Below are 11,145 nucleotides of genomic sequence, written 5' to 3'. Positions count from 1 at the left end.
GCCTTATTTAAACCTGCTTAATGTTCACTGGGGTTCGACCCACAAGTCACCCTGCAAAGGTCAGAAAGGGTTTGGGATATTTAGTGCGCGCTAGTCTTTCACGGATGTTTTGCAATGACACAGAAACGCTGTGGTTTATGGTTGGTTTGTAGTGTTGCTCAGAGGCTGTTTATGAGGTACTGCTGGAGAAAAGTCTTATTTTAGGTCACCCGCCATTTTTAGAACACAGTTTTGACCTTAAATTCAAGTTAAGAGAATGTCTTGCCTCGCTGAACTGCTGGCATACTTTTTCGTCTTTCCTCATTTCAAATAAAAAGAGAAGGAGACAAAGTGTGCAAAGACAAAGACTTCTTCAAGGAGTCTAAAGACACCTAAATAAAAACCACCCATGCAACCAAAACAAATGTACAGCTGCCAGGTGGAAGCCTTGCATCTCTGTTTTTTCCCCCGATAAATCATTACTATTGGTTACCCTTTGTCTGTCTGTTAGTTGCATACAAATATTTAATCGATGGAAAGTATTAAAAAGTGCTTGTGACTAAACCTCGTAACTCCATTGGCTCCTCAAACTGTCAGTCAAACTTTATATTCATAACTCGGCCCACCTCAAAGTTTGGATCGTCTCTGCTTGTTTGCAATGCAATGGTAAAGAACTGCTTCTTTAAATACATAGTGTTTTCATTACTCAAGAAACACATATTGGCAAAATAAAGGCTAATATTTGATGTATTTGAGGAGTGGAGAAGAGTAGCATTTGTCATCAAGAAGCCAATATTGTCTTAAATAGCCTGTACGAAGTCACTTGATGTCCGCATACTAATCTTTGTTACATCATCATTGTTTCGAAATGTTTGGAAATGGGTGATCTGTGAACCCACGAAGCCCTACAATTTAATAAAATAGCAGATATTATAAAATCTAATGGTATTAGATGAGTTGTTCATTGCATTTAAAGGAACACAACGACTTTTTGGGACTTTAGCTTATTCCCAGTTTGTCTGATCCAGTCTGTAAGGCCAGATAAATGAAATCTGTCCTGTTGTAAAACCCAGAAAAAGAAATTTCTAGAGTCAGCAGACGTGGATGGCTGTATATATCTAACCTATTTTATAAGATGTTTACACTGCATTCATCTATAATACTATCTATAAATAAATATATATCCAGTACTGTGTACAATTAAAGGGGCCATAAAACTTTTGGTATGCGCAATCCACTTTTTAACTGTAGTTCTTAAGAAACTGATTTCAAGCATATTTTTGACTATGATATTCTCAAAAGGCACAAAATCATCTTTAAGCCCTTGGGATAAAATCCAAGGTTGACCTCGTATATGTTTGCCGTCTTGAGAAACCAGGTGTGTCCATAAGCCTTGAAAAATTAACACAACAATGATTTAATAAATTCTAAGCCAATAATATCATGAGAGGGACAGAAAAAAATAACAAGGGATGATATATAGAATAACACAATAACTTCAGATATATTATAACAACTTTTCAGAGACTCAAAAGTTATGAGCACACAGTTTATATAAAGCTTTAATATATATATCAGCACCGGCTGACAAAAAAATACGTATTGTGGCTTTAATTCACCCAAAAATGACAAATCTGTTATTATTTAGTCATTTCAAACCTGTAAGACTTAGTTAAATGATGACAGAAATTAAAATTTGAAGGGTTAACTATTAATTTAAATACACTGAGCTGTTAACAAGGCCTTGTTTTCTCTCAGAGCCCAAACAGAGTATGGTGGCTAAACTATGTACTTGAAGTATGACTTTTTTTAAACCATCATCTGTTGAACTTTCTACATATTACAAAGTGAAAATTAGATTTATTAGAACCTCGAGGAAGACAGGGTTTCATCTTCAGGTTACCCACGAGTTATATGAGACTTTATTTCCCTTCTGAATGAACTATGTGCTATAATTGTCCTCTTCTTTATCTTCCCCCACAATCTGTCAGATTGCTATTCTCACCTTACACTTTCACCCTCTGTCGATTGTATGGAGGTGAAAATATGAGAACAAGATTTACTCTTTACAGCCCCAGTATTCAGACAAAGAGTGGAGGCTATACATATGGTTCAAAAAGACTTATGTTTTCAGCTAAAACCATCTGATGTCAACTCTAATTAATGTCTTATATATGCTCGTGCAGGCATGATCAGAGGAAACATGCGCTGCATACTGAAGTAACTCCAGGAGAACCTTAAATGTTCATGAATAATTGCAGATGTTCAACCAAAAACCCTCTTAAAGGTTTTTTTGCACTATGCGTTGCTGTGGGTTAACATGTTTTCAAGCCATAGGTTTACAAATGAACACTTGAATTAAGTTCCTAATCCAGGTTTTACACTCTTCATAGCTGTGAGACTTCAGTGTAAACGCCCACTGCTGTGATTGGCTGCTGTGAGGCTTCAGTGCAAACGCCCACTGCTGTGATTGGCCGCTGTGAGACTTCAGTGTAAACGCCCACTGCTGTGATTGGCCACTGTGAGACGTCAGTGTAAACGCCCACTGCTGTGATTGGCCGCTGTGAGGCTTCAGTGTAAACGCCCACTGCTGTGATTGGCCGCTGTGAGACTTCAGTGTAAACGCCCACTGCTGTGATTGGCCGCTGTGAGGCTTCAGTGTAAACGCCCACTGCTGTGATTGGCCGCTGTGAGGCTTCAGTGTAAACGCCCACTGCTGTGATTGGCCGCTGTGAGGCTTCAGTGTAAACGCCCACTGCTGTGATTGGCTGCTGTGAGACTTCAGTGTAAACGCCCACTGCTGTGATTGACTGCTGTGAGGCTTCAGTGTAAACGCCCACTGCTGTGATTGGCCGCTGTGAGGCTTCAGTGTAAATGCCCACTGCTGTGATTGGCCGCTGTTAGACTTCAGTGTAAACGCCCACTGCTGTGATTGGCCGCTGTGAGGCTTCATTGTAAACGCCCACTGCTGTGATTGGCCGCTGTGAGGCTTCAGTGTAAACGCCCACTGCTGTGATTGGCCACTGTGAGACTTCAGTGTAAACACCCACTGCTGTGATTGGCTGCTGTGAGGCTTCAGTGTAAACGCCCACTGCTGTGATTGGCTGCTGTGAGGCTTCAGTGCAAACGCCCACTGCTGTGATTGGCCGCTGTGAGACTTCAGTGTAAACACCCACTGCTGTGATTGGCTGCTGTGAGGCTTCAGTGCAAACGCCCACTGCTGTGATTGGCCGCTGTGAGACTTCAGTGTAAACACCCACTGCTGTGATTGGCTGCTGTGAGGCTTCAGTGCAAACGCCCACTGCTGTGATTGGCCACTGTGAGACTTTTGGAGTCCAGAACTCAGTCACTGATAAACGCGTGCTGTTGGATTGATAGCTCCAGTTCTTTGATCGCGTTTTATATATAATTTAATCACAGTTTAAATAACAGATTATTTTCATCTACTAAGAGACACAATATGAAGTTGAGCGTTTAGTCACTGGTTTGATTTACTGACACAGACACAGAACATCTGACTGTACTTGAATCATATCAGAAATCACTGGTCTCAGATCAGGCGTTAGCATGAACACGGTTACTCACATGTTGTGGCATTACTGTCGAGTCCATATCGTAAAGTTTGATTGCGACTGATTTACCAAAGAATCCACAGTGAAATGTAACGAATACAAATAAATAATGCTCAACTGAGACGTTCACATTGTTGAACATAAATAAGCACTGATTCCTAGCATTAGGATCCTTTGGAAGGTGATGTTATTTTTAGTCCGTTCGTCTCTCCTCGTCATCTCACTAACACTCCAGTGGGCGGGGCCAAAGTTGCGATATTGAAGTAGGAGTTGATTTTCTTCTGCAGAGGCGGTCTTTCACCTCATAGCCTCATTCCTCAAGGTTACAATGCTTGGTTACAATAAAAGCTGGACTAACAAGGAAGTTTTCAGTTCTATAACTTACTCATTTTTCATATTACAAAATGTATTTTAACTATTTTATAATTTTAAACAAATTTGTCGGAAAGGACAACAACTCAAGGTTCCATATTTGGTGACTGTTTTGTGATGGAAGTGATTATTTTATTAATTTGAGACAGGAGAATGCATAATTTTTTTTTGATGGAATATGTGTCGCCCGGTGGCTATTTTTGTTATTACGCCTAAACAAAATCTCATAGGAAACTTAAATTTTTGTGATATCAACTTAAAATTTGGAACACAACTTGGCTAGATATATTGCTTTCATTTTATAGGAATTTTAAAGATTTACATAATTTATTAAAGAAAATTATTTGTTAAAATATATGAATCATGTATCAAAATTTTAAAAACAAATGTGAAAAATATAACGCAGAAAACAGAAAAATCAAACAACACAGTCACGGAAATACAAATAATAAGCGTAAATCAAATATTTAAACAAGTTTAAAATTATATTGCTCAAAACTGAATCATGAATTCAAAATTATCTGAATCGCTCACAAAATCATGTTTTCTGCTCTTATTTTCATTTTTTGCATGTCCTTGCTCTTTTCTACTTTGCTCTTGTTTCCACATTCTGTGCTTGCGGTTTCAAATGTTGCAGTTCAAGTTTCATGTAAATTAGGGGCGGGTCTTAGCATCACCATTGGTCCACTAGTTCTAGATTGACAGCTCATCCTCAAGCCAATCAATTGAAGAGGGAAATTTACGTCACTCCAATGCGACTCATGCCGCAGTTCAGCCAGCCGCTGTTGAGCTACGAGTGTAACCTCTATCACTATATCTGCAAGGAAATACATTATTGTATTGTTATGAATATAATCTTAGGACTCCATTCTTTTGTATGATAGACGTTTTAGGGGGGTTTCCTCACAATTAAAGCAGTAAAATGAACATGATCATGACTGGGTGCTTACTGACGCGAAACGCGTTCACTATAGGAGATGCACGGATGGGCTTTTATTTAATCCAACTGCATCACGCACCAACGTTTTTTGACCAAAGTTTAAAGCCGCACCCGCCCGCCATCCGCTGATTGTAAAGCCTTGTTGGGCGATGCAAGGCGCTGCTGACGCGAGCAGTCGTAATGCAATGGACTGGCCTACATTAAACCTTTAACTAAAATAGTTATTGAACTGTTTACACTGTCATATACAATAAAAGAGCCTGCACAGTGACAGGAAATAAAAATGAATGCAAAAAACCTGCCTACCTTAGCCTAGAGCATGTGACTGAAGGAGCTCATGAACCTCTCACTGGTAAAACGACGTGCGCTCAATCCTTACAACATGACATTTCTCTGTAGCCTACTGTAGCCTACTTTACTTGTTTAGTTTCATATGTTTAAATTAGGGCTGGGCAAATTAACGCGGGCGATTAATTTTTTCAGTTTAACGCATTAAAAATATTTAGTGCAAATAACGCAGCGTCCGTTTTTATATCCATTTTTGTCTAACGTTACATGATCACGCTCCTATTCATGAATATGCTTCCAAGCACGACAAGACACAAGAGAATGCGCTGTATTTTACTGCTTTAATTGTGAGGAAACCCCCCTAAAACGTCTATCATACAAAAGAATAGAGTCCTAAGATTATATTCATAACAATACAATAATGTATTTCCTTGCAGATATAGTGATAGAGGTTACACTCGTAGCTCAACAGCGGCTGGCTGAACTGCGGCATGAGTCGCATTGGGGTGACGTAAATTTCCCTCTTCAATTGATTGGCTTGAGGATGAGCTGTCAATCTAGAACTAGTGGACCAATGGTGATGCTAAGACCCGCCCCTAATTTACATGAAACCTGAACTGCAACATTTGAAACCGCAAGCACAGCATGTGGAAACAAGAGCAAAGTAGAAAAGAGCAAGGACATGCAAAAAGTGAAAATAAGAGCAGAAAACATGATTTTGTGAGCGATTCAGATAATTTTGAATTCATGATTCAGTTTTGAGCAATATAATTTTAAACTTGTTTAAATATTTGATTTACGCTTCTTATTTTTATTTCCGTGACTGCGTTGTTTGTGATTCTGGTTAACTTTTCATTGATTTTTCCGTTTTCTGCGTTATATTTTCACATTTGTTTTTAAAATTTTGATTCATGCTTATTATATTTTTATGCATGACTGCAGTAAATTTGGCGGGATTCTGATCCCATAGGTCTGTATTCCAAAGCATTCATGAGCCGAACATACTATCCATACCATACTAAAAAAGCTTTTTGACAGACTAGAATTAATCTTGATGTATGTTTTTTAATCTATTGTCTTCTATTGGTGTTTCCCCCGCCTGTCTGACAATCTGGCCCCCATCTTTTCACAGATCTTCAACATATCAGTGGAGCTGTGCGATGTTCCTTCCTGCTTCAAATGCTCCGCCATACCCCCAAAAACCCCAACTCACAGGATTAAATGACTACAGACCGGTTGCTCTGACGTCTGTGGTCATGAAGTCATTTGAGTGCCTGGTGCTGGCCCACCTGGACCCTTGCTGGACCTTCTGTAGTTGGCTTACGGCATAAACAGTTCAGTGGGTGACGCAATCAACATGGGACTGAAAACATCTGGACAAACCTGGGATCCTGTTTGTGGACTTCAGTTCGGCTTTCAACACCATCATCCCGGCACTTCCTCAGACTAAACTAATCCATCTCTCTATCTATATGTCAATGGTTCACTGACAGTCCTTTTCCAGGTTTAATAAACATTGCATAAAAAAGAGAGACCAAATACAATTTTGTTCAAGTTTGTATTTTTACACCTAACTGTTCTATTTATTAAAATCAAGTATACATTTCATCTTTGCATATGAAATAGCTAAGTTTTACATGTGAATCTCCCAAAAAACTTTTAGCACGTTTTTACTATTAGGTGTATGAGATTTACAGCCCTACAGTATGAGAACGCAGCATTATTCAATGTGTTGACATAATTTCCATTGGACGTTTTGAATGCTTATATATTCCAAATGTGAATATTGCTGTTGTTTTGGAGCACACTATAGATTATAGACAACAGTACACTCTAAAAAATGCTGGTTTCAAAACAACCCATGTTGGGTTAAAATGGACAAACCCAGTAATTGGGTTGTTTTAACCCAGAGGTTGGGTTAAATGTTTGCTTAAAACAACCCATTCACTGGGTTTGCTGCTTTGTCCATTTTCAACCCAACTTGGGTTGTTTTTAACCCAGCATTTTTTAGAGTGTAATGTGGCATTCACACCGGACGCAAATCGCGGGAAGGTGGACGCTTGTACATTTTGAGTTTACTCGCGTGAATCGCGCGTGACATTCACTGCACAACAGACACGAATTTGCGTCATGGGAGGGGCTTCCGCCAGCGGCTCGTCTCGTTGAGAAATGGCTGACATGGGCTGTGTTTACATGTCTTTTTTTGTTAAAATCTACTGTTAATGTGTGACAAAATGTAGTTTTAAGACTTTTTCAGTCGATAATGTAGTTGTTTAAAGCTCAAATCTGTGGTTTATTTATATAAAGAGTGCCTATTTGAACATTTTATCTGCCGTTGTCGGAGTTGTGAGCTCCAGTGGATCAGCGGCGCTCAGCGCACGTCAAAGCCGGCGAGGGCAACCTTTCCTCGGCCAGTCCTTCTGACGTCTGCCGCTGGCTCTGATGTCTCTGTGGTGTGTCTCGAGCTATAATTCGTCTTGTAACGGCCGATTTTTGGTCTCATGGATCTATAATTTGTTCCCTGGCAAATCGTTTAGGCTGAGGGCAAAGAGAAGTTTCATTACTTTATATCTTTAGGCTATAACTGTACGTTGCAGTTGTAACGTTAGCCTACTAGCACTGACTTTGAATGTTTGACTGCATTGTTTGCTTTATTTCATGTATAGCTTGTTATACATTACTTTTGAAAACATTACACTTACTTTTGTATTATTGATCATACATAAACTTGCATTTAACAAAAAGAGACTGGGTTGTGTTTCATGTCATTTAATGTTATCACAGTGATAATCATATTGTCTGAACCAGATATTAATATACGCGAACATGACCATCACAGTGCTACGGTCTAGGCTCCAATACCTCAGAAGGGGTGGAGTCCCATTGCGCATCCCCCGATCTAGTGGTCCTCCCGTTGCAAAGCAGAGGGCTGCTACTTTGGCTGATGCCTTTGGTGGAGATCTGAGGGTGACGGTCAGGGCACCCCCGCCGAGTCAACAGGCTCCTCGGGCCCCTCCCCCCTCCGCTGCGCCGGTGCAGTTCCCGGAAGATCGCGGTGGTCCTTCCCATGGGGGGCCACCCGTTTCTTTCGGGACTCCAGCTGAGGATATGTTATCGATAGCTGCATCGGGGACGAGCTAATGGACTCTGGAGATGTGGATTCGGCTGCGTGGCCCCCCTCGGGTGTGACAGCGTTGCCTGAGTCTGATCCAGAGCTCACGGCTATGCTTTCCCGGGCCGCCGCGAGTGTCGGGCTCGAGTGGAACCCTCCACCGTGTCCCGAACCCTCGCGGCTGGACGATTGGTATCTCGGGACGGACCGTGCTGGTTCTCAGCGCCCTGCCCCAGTACCTTTCTTTCCGGAAGTGCATCAGGAGCTCACGAAGTCATGGACAGCGCCCTACAGCGCTCGCTCACGATCGACGGGCTCCTCCGTCCTCACTACACTTGACGGAGGCGCGGCTAAGGGTTACGTGGAGGGTTACGCGGGGCCACCCGCGTCTCCTCTCCTGGGCGTGTAGGTTCTCGTCCGGTCTAACGGGCAAGGCCTACACAGCCTGTGGAGAAGCCGCGTCTTCCTTGCATGCCATGGCGCTCCTGCAGGTCTACCAGGGCAAAGCGCTCAAGGAATTGCACGAGGGTAGTTCCGACCCAGGGGTTATGCAGGAACTGCGTACCGCAATGGACCTCGCCCTCCGGGCGACCAAAGTTGCCGCACGCACCCTGGGTCGGGCGATGTCCACTCTTGTGGTCCAGGAGCGCCACCTGTGGCTGAGCCTGGCGTATATGCGTGAGACCGACAAGGTGCGGTTCCTCAACGTCCCTGTCTGCCAGGCCGGCCTCTTAGGCGACGCCATCGAGAGCTTCGCCCAGCAGTTCTCGGTGGCACAGAAGCAGACGGACGGCATCAAAAACATCCTGCCCCGGCAACCCGCTGCTGCCTCCACCCAGTCGCTGGCCGCACCTCCGCCTGCTCATCGCCGAGGGCGTCCCCCTGCGGCCGCCTCTGCCCCCCGGCTAAACCCAAGCAGCAGCCTTCACCATCGGGGAAGCAGGGTGCCGGTCGTAAGGGTGCCACCCAACCGGGGAGCCCAGGGAGAAGAGGAGCTGCTCCAGGGGAGGTGGTGTCCGCACCCCTCCTCCCCCCGGAGGAGGACCGTTGCGTACATCAACCAGGGTGGTCTACGCTCCCGTTGCATACTCCGGCTCGCCCGCTATCTCCTCCTGTGGAGTCAGAAGTTTGTGAGGTCACTTTGTGCCATTCACATCCCAGGTGCGCTGAACCAGACAGCCGACGAGCTCTCTCGCCAGTCGACACCTCCGGGCGAATGGCGACTCCACCCCCAGAGCGTCCAGCTGATATGGGACCACTTCGGAGTTGCACAGGTAGACCTGTTTGCTTCTCCGGACTCGACCCATTGCCAGTGGTACTACTGCCTGACCGGAGGTACCTTAGTCACAGATGCACTGGCGCACAGCTGGCCCCGGGACCTACGCAAATATGCGTTTCCCCCAGTGAGCCATCTCGCACAGACACTGTACAAGGTCAGGGAGGACGAGGAGCAGGTCTTGTAAGTTGCACCCTACTGGCCCAACCAGACCTGGTTCCCAGAACTCACACTCCTCGCGACAGCCCCTCGAGGCGCCTCTACTCTCTGAAGTGGAACCTGTTCGTCGAGTGGTGCTCTTCCCGCCGGGAAGACCCCCGAAAGTGTTCGATTAACGTTGTGCTTTCCTTCCTGCAGGATGGGCTGGAGCGAAGGCTGTCTTCCTCCACCCTCAAAGTATACGTCGCAGCAATAGCGGCGTATCACAATGCAGTAGACGGTAAATCCTTAGGTAAGCACAACTTAATCGTCAGGTTCCTCAGAGGTGCGAGGAGACTAAATCCTCCTTGTTCTACCTCGATACCCTCCTGGGACTTAGCCCTGGTGCTCAGAGCACTTCAGGGTCCCCCATTTGAACCTTTGCAGTCGGTTGAGCTAAAAATCCTGTCCATGAAGACAGTTCTCCTGATTGTATTGGCTTCAATCAAGAGGGTAGGGGACCTGCATGCACTCTCGGTCGACGAATCGTGCCTAGAATTTGGGCCGGCCAACTCTCACGTTGTCCTGAGACCCCGGCCTGGATACGTGCCCAAGGTTCCTACCACTACCTTTCGGGACCAGGTGGTGAACCTGCAAGCGCTGCCTTTGGAGGAGGCAGACCCAGCCCTAGCTTTGTTATGTCCCGTCCGCACTCTTCGCGCTTACGTTGACCGGACTCAGAGCTTTAGATCCTCACAGCAGCTCTTCATCTGTTACGGAGGACAGCAGAAGGGAAAGGCTGTCTCCAAGCAGATGTTGGCCCACTGGATAGTGGATGCCATTGTCTTAGCTTACCAGTCCCAAGACGTACCTTGCCCGTTCGGGTTGCGAGAACACTCAACAAGGAGTGTTGCTTCTTCCTGGGCGTTGGCTCAAGGCGCCTCGCTGACAGATATATGTAGAGCTGCGGGCTGGGCGACACCTAACACGTTCGCTAGATTTTATAGCCTCCGTGTAGAGCCGGTATCTTCCCGCATTCTCGCCCCCAGTGGCCAGCAGCGCTAAGTGCCCGTTCTAGTGTCGGCTTGCATACGCCACTCCCGCCCTCTGGGCTGGATACGTGCGTCTATTCTGCTCCAGTTGTGTTCCCCGGAAATGGCTAACCCTGTGAGTTCCTCCGTCACCCCTTCGGTGTCAGACGTGGTGGCCGTCTGACACCAGGCCTGCACCCGTATGCTTGTGGAACGTGTGTGTAGGCTGGGTTCCATATGTCGTGGTCCCCTCACGGCTACCCCATATGTGTATTCTCCACGGTACCAGCTACCCTACTCAGCTAGCCCCGTGTCTTTCCCTCGACAGAGCTTCCTCTGTCGTCTCTGGGTGTGTTCTTCCCCCCCTGGAACCAGGTTGGGTCCACTCCAGAGACTGCCATATGTTGCACTACCCTGTTAGGTTAGTCCTTATGAGT

This window comes from Gobio gobio (assembly GCF_949357685.1).
Source record: "Gobio gobio genome assembly, chromosome: 2".
Taxonomy (NCBI): domain Eukaryota; kingdom Metazoa; phylum Chordata; class Actinopteri; order Cypriniformes; family Gobionidae; genus Gobio; species Gobio gobio.
Note: the sequence above shows the minus strand (reverse complement) of the source record.